Source organism: Carassius auratus, chromosome 43, assembly GCF_003368295.1.
Source record: "Carassius auratus strain Wakin chromosome 43, ASM336829v1, whole genome shotgun sequence".
Taxonomy (NCBI): domain Eukaryota; kingdom Metazoa; phylum Chordata; class Actinopteri; order Cypriniformes; family Cyprinidae; genus Carassius; species Carassius auratus.
This window is the reverse complement of record NC_039285.1, coordinates 8485475-8500138: the sequence shown is the minus strand read 5'-3', so window position 1 is coordinate 8500138 and position 14664 is coordinate 8485475.

The following is a 14664-nucleotide window of genomic DNA, read 5'->3' as shown; positions in this document are numbered from 1 at the left end:
AGTTTTACAGTAGACTTTTAAATAATGAATCTGTAGCCATAAGTGTTGTTGTATTAGCTATTATAAATTATATGGTACATGTTGCAAACAAACCTGTCTGTCTGTCTGTCCAAAGGAATAATTTGTTTTTAAAAAGGACCCAATTTTAGACACAGGTGGGTAAAGTTTATTTTTTTTAGTAATTTCAGCCAATTTAAACATTTTGTGCAAGGAGCAAATATTATTTTATAAATAAGATAATGATGTAGATTTTACAAAGAGGCTTTTGTTGAAGAATTGGCTACTATATACCACAACAGAAAATCTGCAACTCTTATCTTTATCCAAAAAAACATATCTGTTTCTAAAATAAGAGAGCATTAAATGTACCCTGCGACAAAAACAGCCTGCTTGATTTTAGAGAGAGTGGAAAATGGTCATGAAAATAATAATAATAATGAGACTCTTTTATTGCCCCCAAAAATGACTAACATTATGACTGGACCTCACAGGGATAAATCCATGATTTGACCCCTTAAGATTGTGAGTAAAGGAAATGTGTTATTCTTGGATTAGGCTTTGGCTTTCTTTCCTGTCTTCTATCCTGTTATTTAACAATATTTAACAGAGGAGTCCTTCTAAAAAAAATTAACTTTAAGATCAGAGAAGTGCATAGTTTATATTAGCCACATGATGGCGCAATGTTCACAAGTTACAGTTAGTGGAGAGAAAATACTGTGCAAAGTCTTTCTCCACACACCAAAATAAAGTGGTGTGTAGCATGTCAATAGGAAATATCAGTTTACATTTCCAACTATTCCTTTTGCCATTAATTATAACAATCTAGTGAGATTTTTGTATGCACAAGGAGTTTGACAAAGGCCAGTGCTCTGCAAAGATTTGTATGTAGGTTTCTTTTATTGTCTTAGAGACATTGCTACAGTTCTACAGGATTTAGTTTCTTCAAATAATCCTATATGGACTGGATGATGGTGAGATCAGGTCTCTGTTTGCAGCACTGGTGTGTTGCAGAGTTTAGCTCCAACCCTAATCAAACACACCTGAACCAGCTCATCAAGGTCTTATTAGCTATACTTCAAACTTCCAGGGAAGTGTGTTGAGGCAAGTTGGAGCTAAACTCTGCAGGTTACTGGCCCTCCAGGACCAAGATTGGTGACCCCTAATAGATAAATTACTGAATAGCATTTCTGTACATGTGACAAATACAATTTATAATTAGAGTTAGTATGTGTACTAACATAAGGGCAGATTTAATATAAGTCAACTCTCAAGCATACATTATGTTAGAAGAAAAGCAAATTTCTTCAGAGCCACAGTCCCCCCAAAAATAAATGAATACAAATAATAAATCATAGACGGCCACAAGAGGGCTCCTAGAATATATATATATATATATATATATATATATATATATATATATATATATATATATGTATATATATATATATATATATATATATATATATATATATATATATATATATATATATATATATTTAACCAGCCCTTATATTTTCTTTGTTTCATTCAGTGCTACACTAACATGCACCCAAGATTTGCGTGCTGATATTAGGGACCATAATACCATACATTATCATTTATTTATTATATAGTTCAGAAAAATAGAGACAAAATTAAAAAATATATATATTCTTGGTTGTCCACATATAATCAATAGATTTCAGCTCAAAGCCTCTGCCTTCCATTTACAATCCACCTGGTGCATTTGCTAATGCCTACGTGGCATGACTTTAGAGAAGAAGGGGGAGGGAGTCAGGAATGATCCAATTACAGTTGCTTAGTAACCAACTGTGGTATGCAGTCTAGCTAGAGCAGATAGAAAAGAGCCCTTGACAGAGCTGAGCTACTGCTGGCCACTGTACACATGGGCTACCTGTTCATAAACTAAATGTTAAAAATATATAAACAACTCATGCAGATGAGTTTTAGATCAATATGTTATTCATATTGCAATATAATTAATCCAACGTGTCTTTTTTGGGATGTTGCAACCTGTACATAAAACCTTTTATTTATACAATCTTTTTTTTCTTGGTTAAGCTTGCATTGAAAAAGCAATTTGTATTGTTAGCCTGTTAATGTAAATACACCCTAATCTTATTTATATATATATATATATATATATATATATATATATATATATATATATATATATATATATATATATATATATATATATATACGTAACCATACTATAAATTAATATTACGTTTATATTAAATAAAATAATCAAATCTACTATTTTATTTTCAAGTTTTGACTATTTAGTTGTGTTTTTATTATTAAAGATGTAATAACAAGACAATTTCAAATTGAATAGTTTTAGCTCAATCAGCCTATAGGTTTTAATGAATAGTGAAGATGGAATTACTGAATAATATCTGTGTATTAAATAATAATAATAACACTAGTAGCATGAAACTCTGGGCTTTCTGGGCCAATTTGTTTACCCACAAATCCCTTATTAACAGAAGTCTTTCATATTTAATATAATTTAAGGTTAAGGACTGAGTGAAGACACAAAATTAGATCAATTAACCACAAAACTTGTTTCGACTGACTTAATCTTACAAATGTTTACATTCAAATGAAACTACAAAATTAAAATAATTTTATATATTTATTCAAATCACATTGTGATGAGATCAACTTGGGAATTTCACACACACACACACACACACACACACACACACACACACACACACACACACACACACGCATATATATAAATATATATACAGTAAAGACCAAAAGTTTGGACACAACTCATTCAAAGAGTTTTGTTTATTTTCATGACTATGAAAATTGTAGATTCCCACTGAAGGCATTAAAAAACTATGAATTATCACATGTAGAATTATATATGGAATTATATACATAAAAAAGTGTGAAATAACTGAAAATATGTCATATTGTAGGTTCTTCAAAGTAGCCACCTTTTGCTTTTATTACTGCTTTGCACACTCTTGGCATTCTCTTGATGAGCTTCAAGAGGTGGTCACCTGAAATGGTCTTCCAACAGTCTTGAAGGAGTTCCCCGAGAGATGCTTAGCTCTTCTTGGCCCTTTTGCCTTCTGTCTGCGGTCCAGCTCACCCCTAAACCACCTCGATTGGGTTCAGGTCCGGTGACTGTGGAAGCCAGGTCATCTGGCACAGCACCCCATCACTCTCCTTCTTGGTCAAATAGCCCTTGATGCCTTCATTGTGACTCTACAATTTTCATAGTCATGAAAATAAAGAAAACTCTTTGAATGAGAAGGTGTGTCCAAACTTTTGGTCTGTAATGTACACACACACACACATACTCTCACTCACTCACACAAAAAAATATACAGCAATTTTCAATTAATCAAATATGGTCTGTGGTTTTCATTATTATAATAGACTTTAAAACTTAGTTCTACAACATAACACTGTCATGTCATATCTCAAACATAAATTATTCAATGTCTCACAATCTTGTTACAGTTTTCTAATTAAATAAATAAATAAACAATATTTAAAATTCACCTTTGAGTTATGACTGTGTAATTTATCTTCAGGTCTCTTTGTTTAGCCTAATGTTTACCCATAAATCAAAATTTGATATGCTGTTCAAAAGTTTTGGATCAGTAAGATTTGTAAAGTTTTTTTAAATAAGTCTCTTCTGTTCTTCGAGGCTGCATTTATTTGAAAATACAGAAAAAAACAGTAACATTGTAAAATGTTAATACTATTTAAAATAATTATTTTCTATATTAATATACTTTCAAATATAATTCATTTCTGTGATGGAAAGTTATAGAAAATTACTACAGTCTTCAGTGTCACATGATCCTTAAGAAATCATTCTAATGTGCTGATTTAATATAAATTTTGGAAACAGTTGTGCTGCTTAACAGTTTTTTTATATACTTTTTTCAGGATTCTTTGATGAATAAAAAGTTAAATAAAACAGAATATATTCAAAAAGAAATGTTTTGTAACAATATCCAATGCCATTTAAAAGTTTGGGGTAAGTATTTATTCTTTTTTTTAATTCTGTTATTCGGCAATAATGTGTTAAATTGATAAAAATAAGTGATAATGAAAACTTATATTGTTAGAAAAGATTTAACTTTATTCATCAAATAATGCTTAAAAAAAGTATCACAGGTTCCAAAAAACGGTTAGTTTAGAAAAAAGGGTTAGTTCACCCAATAATCAAAATTATGTCATTAATAATTTATCCTCATGTGGTTCCAAACCAGTAAGACCTCCGTTTATCTTTGGAACAGAGTTTAAGATATTTTAGATTTAGTCCGAGAGCTTTCTGTCCCTCCATTGAAACTGTCTGTACGGTTTACAGTACATGTCCAGAAAGGTAAGAAAAACGTCAAAGTAGTCCATTTGATATCAGAGGGTCAGTTAGAAGTTTTTGAAGCATCGAAAATATATTTTGAACCAAAAATAGCAAAAAACTACGACTTTATTCAGCATTGTCTTCTCTTCCGTGTCTGTTGTGAGAGAGTTCAAAACAAAGCAGTTTGTGATATCCGGTTTGCGAACTAATCATTCGATGTAAACGGAACTGAATCATTTTACATGGTTTGCGTCTCTAATACACATTAATCCACAAATGACTTAAGCTGTTAACTTTTTTAATGTGGCTGTCACCCCCTCTGAGTTCAAATAAACCAATATCCCGGAGTAATTTATTTATTCAAACAGTACACTGACTGAACTGCTGTGAAGATGAACACCGAGCCGAGCCAGATAACGAACAATAGACTGACTCATTCACGAGTCAAGAACCGTTTCTGTCAGACGCGTCCGATTCGAGAACTGAGAAGCTGATGATACTGCGCATGTGTGATTCAGTGTGAAGCAGACCGACACACAGGGCATCTGAACTGAACTGATTATTTTGGTGATTGATTCTGAACTGATTCTGTGCTAGTGTTATGAGCGAGGGTAAACCGAAGGCTTGAATCAAGGGCAATCATCGCCAATGACACCATTACGTCGAGCGCAAAAGAACCGGTGAACCATTTTCTTCAACCGGTTTATTGAATCGAACTGTGCGAAAGAACTACTGGTGATCCGAAAACCGATGCAACCGGTTCTTGACTCGTGAACGAGTCATTATCTGGCTCGGCTCGGTGTTCATCTTCAGTTCTCTCTTCACATCAGTTCAGTCAGTGTACTCTTTGAGTAAATGAATTACCCCGGGATATTGGTTTGTTTGAACTCAGAGGGAGTCTCTGCCACATTAAAAAAGTTAACAGCTTAAATAATTTGTGGATTAATGCATTTTAGAGACGCGAACCATTTAAAATGATTCAGTTCGATTTGGTAAACTTGTTCAAAAAGATCCGGTTACATCGAATGATTCGTTCGTGAACCGGATATACCAAACTGCAGAGTTTTGAACTCTCTCACAACAGACACGGAAGAGAAGACAATGCTGAGTAAAGTTGTAGTTTTTGCTATTTTTGAGCCAAAATGTATTTTCGATGCTTCAAAAAAATTCTAACTGACCCTCTGATATCAAATGGACTACTTTGATGATGTTTTTCTTACCTTTCTGGACATGTACTGTAAACCATACACACAGTTTCAATGGAGGGACTGAGAGCTCTCGGACTAAATCTAAAATATCTTTAACTGTGTACCAAAGATGAACAGAGGTCTCACGGGTTTGGAACGACATGAGGGTGAGACATTAATGACATCATTTTGATTATTGGGTGAACTAAGATTGGAGTAATGATGATAAAAATTCAGCTTTGCATCACAGAAATGAACTTTATTAAAGTAGCCTATATTAAAATATAAAAGTGTTGTTTTAAATTGTAATAATATTTCACAATACTAGGCTACTGTTCTTTCTGTATTTCTGATCAAATAAATGCAGCCTTAATTAGCAGAAGAGACTTATTTAAACATCACATATTGATCCCAAACTTTTGAACAGCAGTTTTTTTTTAATCAAAAACAAAATAAGTTGCTGTCTGACTCGGAACACATGGTTCAAAAATGCAAATCCTCTTCGTGGTTTTCGAACTAAAACTGAGCAGCTCTTATATTGTTATAAATGCCATGGCTCTATATGTGTGGTAGGCTACAGTAAGGTAAGTAGTTATTTTATCAGTTTTATTTGAAATTGGAATGCTTTGTCTTTGTATCGTTAGTATTTGTGGTTAAATGATAGTGTTGAAAATATTCTAGTGCAAAAAATGTGTTGTTTTTTACGGTCAATGAAATCAAAGGTTAGTTTACGGATACATTCATGGATGCAGCGTTTCTTCTACCCAGAATGCTGCAGTGAGAGGAAGTTGTCTCTGCTTACGCTGAAGCCCAGGGCAGTGCACTGACTCGCTCAGTATAACAGCGCAGGCGGAGAGGACGAGGAGCTCACACGGAGAGAGCAGACGACGGCGACGGGCGGAGATGGCGATGCGGCGCGCTCTGAGAGAGAAGAGCTCATTAAAACCAAGATTAGCGAAGAGAATGGCGTCGATCCGTTCAGATGAAAGAGCAGATCACGGCGATGGGGACATGGTAAGTTTATATTGTAGATTTGAACTTATAAACGTGTTTGAGCGAGTGCTAGAGACGCGCCAATATGGTGGAAAGGAGAGGGTTCGACGAGGTGTTGTAAAATGGCCATGATGGGGCCATTGCCAAGGACTGAAAAACGGCATTCCGTCGATTTAATCGACGATCTTATGGTAAAAACATCGCGAAAATGTTAGGAAAACAATGCGTGGATATGTTGCAGGAAAACTGTGAAGATTTCAACTGACAGCAACGACGAGAAACGAGGATTTAACTGTCTACGCATTTTAAATTCGCTTTGTCCTTGAGGGAACATAATGTCCTTGTAACATTCGAAAGCGGAAAAATATATTTATTAAATGTCAATATTGTTGAAACGATGCAATTTTGGATGTTTCATTGCCATTCTCAACATTTTGTATGTCTTTTGTTGATTTCAGATGTTTTCTTTGAATAAACAATTTTATTGATCATTTTAATGCATTTATTGTGTGTTAATTATTGAAAAAAATATTTTCTTTTCCCCGATGTACATTGTTTTGGACTTCTTCAGAGAACATTGTGAATATTTCAACGTACCATAGGATTTAGCACAATTTTGATGTTTTACTTTATTTTCAATTTTTATTTTTTTATCTGCGTAAAATGTAATTGTTAAACGTGTACATTTTATGATCTTTTCCACTTGGTAATGAACTTGGATAAAGGTATCCACTTGTATTTCTTTTATTTTGAACAACATTTATGCTGTATTTTTCGACGTTAAATAATAGGGTGTTGGCTTTTAACCCATTGTGGTCCACAAGAGGAATTTATATTTTTTTTTAAAACGTAGAAAATTGTTTCTTTTATTTCTGTTTTCTTTTTTGGTCAGAGATTTCGTGTAAAGTATATTTGTACTTGATTAATGCGGTTTTATCGTATTAAATGCCTTAAAATTGTGCAAAAATGATCGATCAGCATATAAAAAAAGTTAATTAAACCTGTAATTTCTGTTTTCCATATGGTTGTTGCCAAAATATCATAGAAACATAGCCTAGAAAGTAATACTTTTTAGTATGTCTTTACTTAAAGTGCAAAATGTTAGTTTTTAAATAATAAATGAGGTCTTTGCTAAATAGGTTTGTAGAATAAACTACACTCCCCTGATGTTCAGAAAACAAAGGTTGCATGTAAGAATAAATAAAAATAACCCATGAGTCCTCAGTAATGTTTTTATATTAGAGGTTTCTGATTTATGTATATTCTTTGGTGTATATGATGTATTATGTACATGTAGATTCGAAACAATAGTATTTTACATTTACTTAGACGTTAGCTGAAAAACAATGTATTTCATGTAGAGAAACCACATGACTGATATTTATGTCGAGCATTTTGATGCTGAAGTGAGCATTACTATGTAAAGGAGACAATACAATGCTAATTGTATATATTGTTTTTTTGTGTACAGGAATCGGAACAACTGGATGAAAGATGATGGTGTTTCGTTCCGTCTCATAACATGTAAATGTAAGTGTCGATAATGTAATAAAAAAAAACTGCTGAGCTTTGTAAATTACATTTCAAGCAATCTTTCACCTTTTATTTACTTTTTCACTGACTACCAATAGGTTGTGCTCTAAATCAAATTGTAAGACGAATTTTCAATTTAACGAAGAATCTTTTTGTTGTTAAAGGTTCGTGATCTTCCAATCGTCAATGAAAGATGAGGAAAATGATTTTCGCTGTAAGTATTGCAATTAAAGAAGCCTAAGCTAATTCTTATCTTTTCTTGAACATCATACAGTTTATATTTTAGCTACTTATGGTTATGTTGAATATTTATTAATGCTTTGAAAATGCTTCAGATTTACTTAAGTTTTACGTAAAGCAATGTATAAATAAATTTGTTATTTCTGAACTGCATATGTTTTCCATATATTTTAAACCATAAAAAAATATGTAGAACCTAGTTTGCTATAGCCATACCATTTGTTAATGTAACCGTAACATTCTACATGGTACTATGAACTTTGTACTTGCAACTTTCTTTAACGATGAAATGCAGACAGAAAAAAATACATTATTAGAAGAAAATGTTAAAGGCAAGTGTGAAGAAAAAACATTTTGGGCATTTTAATAACCTTTGTACGCATGAAAATTAACACTTTCAATTAACATTGTTTCTAGAAAAATGTTCCTATTTTGACACGTTAGACAATATAGCTAATGTTATAGTTTGCTTTTCGTTGCTCCATTAATAGCTGGAACTTAGCGTTTAGTTTTTTTTTTTTTTTTTTTTAAGTTGCTTAAATTCATTAAAGTACATTTATTTATATTTCGCTGAGAACATGTCAGTATCTCTAGTGTGAACCGCTTTAATGCAGCAAATAGATTTTTTTTTAAAGGACACATCACCTTATAACAAATTTTTATAATTACAATAAGAATTTATTTAAAGTAATTTTGTCACTCAAGTTATAGTTGGGATTGTTGTTGTTTTACTTGACGACCAATTACAATAACCAGTTATTAATAATAAAAATAATAATAATAAAAGTTTACTAGCATACCACAAACTCGTTGCATTTTATTGAACACTTTACAACACCTTTCAGTTCTGACTTCAGCTTATGAGAACTTAGTATCCAGAAAATTTTATTCAGCAGTTTCGGTTCATGCATTCCCTGGGAATCGAACCCACAACCTTAACATTATTAACATTACCATTACCATAACTTACTTTTACTACTGTCTGAGCATGAGGTAATGGCACTGCAATTCCTGCTCAAAATGTGATTTGTAATAGCATGTTAGCTACTTCATTGCAACCAGAGTAATGGAGCCTAATTAGTGATAACTTTTATGATTCACAACGCAAGCAGCAATGTAATTATTGCTCATTTTAAGTATTACATTTTGGTGAGTGGTTCCTCCTGCACTGTTTGTGCTTCAAATGAGAACAAGGAGAGCTGCTGTTATTTTCTAAATGATCAGACTCAATATTTTAATCTGACAAATATTAAACTTAGCTTTTACTTTAAAATAAATTATGTCCCATATATAGTAGACATGGTCCCATGTGACTTGTTTACTGGCCACGATTAAACATTTGCATTTAATCAATTAGCAGATGATTTTATCCAAAGCGATTTACAAATTAGGAAAATGGAAGCAATCAAAATCAACAAAAGAGCAATGATACACAAGTGCTATAACATTTTTTAGTTTAAACGTAACAAAAGTATGTTAAACTCAAGTAAGTCACAATGCATAGCAATATGCCAACAACTACTCAGAACATCTGGATAAAGAAGAATTACTCACATTTTTAACAGAAAATAGTTACACCGGTGATATCGGTTCCTGAACGTTTTTTTTATTTTTTATGCCAACTTCATGAAATTCATTTAAAAAAGATTACATTACACATTCCCTCACTGAGGCTACGTCCACACGAAGCCAGACCTTTTCCTATCTTAATCTTTTTTTTTTTTTCTCATCTCAAGAAATATCTGCATCCTCACGAAACCACAAAATGATGTAGTAAACATGCCAGACCAGCATGTAGCGCTGTAATTCTGCCACGGATGAAAAGAGAAGACTTGGACTATGCACATACCTTGCGCGCGGTACAAATGAACATGGAACAATGCGTTTATTAATCTGTGTTAATGTTAGTTAATAAAAAGACAATCGTTCAGTGTCTGTTCATGTTTTGGTTGCTGTTACGTGATGTCTGACTAGAGGCGAGGCGTGGGCTGATGACGTCATCATTTCAGAAAATATACAGATTTACTGTCTACACTGTCAAGGCGAGCGCCAGATATATCCATTCTGGGACCCAGTATCATAAAATCCGGTTTCACTCTCCCAAAACGTCTGATACGTGTGGACAAAACGCATATAGAATATAAATGTATACGTAATGCGAATCGCATCTCTGTGTGAACAGAGCCTCACTCAAAGGCTCATCTCCTGCACAAAGGAAGAAAATGTAACACAAACAATAAATGAGTTCAAATAATTTTAATAAAGCTCAAATCGTTTTTAGTGCAAAATTAACAGATTTAGGTCAGTATGTGAGGCTCCACTGCTGCATACTTGAGATCTGTAAAATTAGAATATCCGTTATAGCCCTCTCTTCACTGATGTCCCCAGGACTATTGTCCTTAGGCTACTTTAACACTACAGTTTTTTTTTTTTTTTTACACATAGCTTAGACCAAAGAATCTTTTCTATTCATTTTCCAATGATGTATGCTATCTGATGAGCATTTCTCTTCTGACTCCGAGGAAGCTCATTCGCTGCTCATGTCAATCATATTACGCATATTCATAACCTGCCCTGTCTCCTGTGATGGATGTTACACTTCCAGAAAAACAATTCTGTGGATAAACGCGATTTAAGATGATTTGCATGTGATTTTCATGCGATTCTGTTTAAGGTGTTTACATGAGAAGTGCTAAGCAGGTGTAGTGATTAGCTTGATATAAAAGGCTACAAATAACACATTTATGCAACATTATATGACCAAAACCCTCTTTAGATCACAATCAAAAGTTATTACAAACACTCCTTGGTGGTTTAAAGTGAATTTTGAGTAGATGCATTGTATACATTTTATAAATGTTCTTATTTAGCATGAAGCTACAGTGTGCATGAATGGTCACACATGCATTTTCCTTGAAGCCTCGCCAGAGCCAATCACTGTTTAGGCACATAAGGCATGCTGTATTCTTATTGGCTTACTGGCTTTGAGATTAACCCCTTGGGTATCAAAATTTTGTACTGATTAAGACATTTTTTGATAAAATGGTGTAAAAAAAAAAATCTCAATATAGAGTTTTATACTTCAAATCTCACTGATTCTCTTTATCCCTGCAGGTGATGTTTGCCTGAAGAGGAAGAAACTTCAGCAAAGTTTCAAGGAAGGGAAGACTACTCTGTAAGTCCTCACAGTGTTATTTGTATCAAGGTTTTACTCCATGTGTCTGTCATTTTAGCTACAATTGGGCCCCACAGTTCTAGTAACATATTTTAGCTCTAGCAAATGTACTAGTCACTTAACGGCATAAAATGGAAGTTTCATGAAAAAAAAAAAAAAACATTTAGAATTGCTGCAGTTCATCACAGTTTTAAAAAGGGTAAAGAAAAAGTCTATAAGTTTAATAAAATGGTGTTAAGAAGGACTACGTGTTACAGCATTGAAAATTGTTCATGTTCTGCTTTTTTCACTTGGTGTTGATGTCCACACATCTTACATTTACTTGTCTTCAGTACCTGATCATGCTTGGGTGCCGTCCTCACTTCATCTTGTTTTCAGTGGAAACCTTTCTTGAGATCAGTGATTTGTTTCTTATGGAGTCAATTCTGCTTGTGTGCAACTTGTTTTACACACCTTGATTCTGGGCCACAATTGGACTCCTTTTGTTTTCACTGACTTTTGCATACTTCATTATGCGTTGGAACAGATTTCTGTGACCTGCACTAGTGCCACATTTTTACTGGAATACACTGCCCTGCATTTCTGCTTTCCTTGTATGACGTGTAGAGTGTAACTTTTTCTGCTTTTGATTTTGCGATGGGTATCCAGACCATAAAAACAAGTGTGCCTGCTCCAGTGCATTATTCCATATCCTTCATATAAAGACATTGTATTGACACAGTTGATGAAAAGGGATTCAAAATGACTTGAAGGAAAATTAACTTAACTTGAGTAAATCTATTAAGGCTGCACGATAAATCGAATGTGATTGTCATGCGTATCTTGTCAGTAAAGCCGATTCTGTGACTAGTAGTAAATCTCCAGCACCTGCTTTCAGATGTAGCAGCGTTTACTACACAGAGCTGTAGTTCACTGACAAGCTACGCAAAATCTTGTCATAATCGCAGTCGATATAATCGCGCGATTATGACATCTAAAAAATCATTCTGTGATTGACAGCTGTTGAAGTAGATCGTCAGTGAACTACGTTTATGTGTAATAAATGCTGTAATAAATACCACATTTAATAACATGTTTTAACTCAACTCACTTCATAACATTAAATGAGTTTGAAAAAAAATCCTTCTGTTAGAGGATGTGGCATTTTTACACAGAATAAGGCACACAATATATTTAATATTATTCTAAGCATTGATAAAGGCTATGTCGCATTGTATTACATACTTGATTATGATAAATATTATAAGACGTACTCTGACAAACCATATATTGTCGTAGTCGTGTTTATTAGTCCTGTTGAGTCCACGAAAGCAGTTAAATATTTTGTTTATTCCGCAACCGATAGCCATTTCCTGTATTTCTTCTGCTTGGGTGTATTTGAAGTTTTGAGCGCCCTCTGACCTTCGGATGGAAATTTAATTCTGATCACAGAACCATGCTTCACTGAAAGATACGCATGACAATCGCAGTTTCTGCATAATCGCGGTTTATCGCCTTTGCGATTTAATTTCGATTAATCGTGCAGCCCTGAACTCTAGTAACAATATCAGTAAGCAAATGCCTCTTCTTTGTTGAGAATGAGGCTTTGACTTGGAGTCTTTTAATCACTTTTCTGATGCCTGACTTGTATTACATGTACTTCATACCTGGCCCCTTTTTCCCTTTGGGATATTTTTCTTTTTACCACTTGGGACAACTTATTCTTCTTTTCATAAAGTCCCTTTTTATATTTGTACTTATACACATCTGTATGCATATTTCTCTAATTTAAAAATGAACCTTTTCTAATGTGACTTCCCATTTTTAGTGGTTAAGCCACTTTGTGACACTTTTATACATACACAAACATGCGCATGCGCACACACACACATATGATAAGAATGAAGTCTTTGCAGCCCTAACATTCTGCATGCCATAAATTTATCGATTTTACAGTTAAGTTTTATCGTGTTCTTTAATGCAGTTTTTAATATGGTCCAAGTTACATGTTGTAATAACATTTCTCACGAGGACACACTACAGTAATTTAATTAACTTAACTCAATAATTGAAGCTTTTTTTCATTCTCATTTCAATGCTTTTCAACTGTAGTATTCTAACTTGGATAACTTTATTCTTGTATCAATGACTATTGGATACAGAAAGATTGCAATATAGTAACCTTTAGTGAAGCACATTTACAGAAATGATAGCTAATGACAGACATATGTTGTAACACTACAGGAATTAAATGCTTTTCATGTGTTTTTCTTTTATGATGTGATCATTTACACTAAGCATAAATCATAAAGCTACTTTCTGAGTAATAAGTTAGTAATAAGAACTTAGAAGTGAACCAAATCCAGGTATTACAGATTTTTTCCGATAGTTGAAAGAAAAGGTTTCTGTAGTGTTGTTTCTTGTGATTTATGCTTCTGAAATTGTGCAAATAGTTTCTTGCAACTACATCTAGTAGGTGAATATAATGAAATCATGCAAATCTGCGGAAACTATTTAGCATTTTTTAAAAGCAATTTATGAAAGAAAAAAAAACTTTTGTTGTCTGTTATGATGCTATTGTTATTGTATGGACAAGTTTTGCATGTTAATTTTGAAGTTGTTCTAATTGACCATATGAAGCTACCTTGGGGGATTAACCATTGTCTTAAACTTTAATATCGTTAGATGGAAAACTATATAAAATAGGATACTGATTGATTAAAAAAAAGTTTTGTTAATTGCTACATTATAGTTGTATGTTACGGTTTGTATGAAAGGCTGTCATCGCATCTTAAAGAGTACATTTGGGGTTTATGTTTTTTCCCTTTTTTTTCATTAAGAACCAATTCTGGACAGTCAAGTGGAGACTACTGCTTAATGAGGAAGATGGCGGCTCATGTTTTGCTTTTGGATTTGGAAAGAGACATTTTATTTGTTTGTGATTTGCTATGATATTTGAATTCATTCGCTGATGTGCTCAAATTGTATGTATTTTTTTCATATTTGAATGCATTGTTGTTTTGATGAAATGCCTGTATTTAAAAAAATTTAAATGCTGATTTGCCTTTTTAAAAGAAAAATAAAAAAATTGTGATTGAACGATCAAGTTGCCCTTATTGGATGGAGAATAAGAATGGTGCTTCATAAATTATTTACTTTGCGATTTTACATCGAAGTTTAACACTGCTTGTCCAGGTTTAAGTTTTTATTTTCTT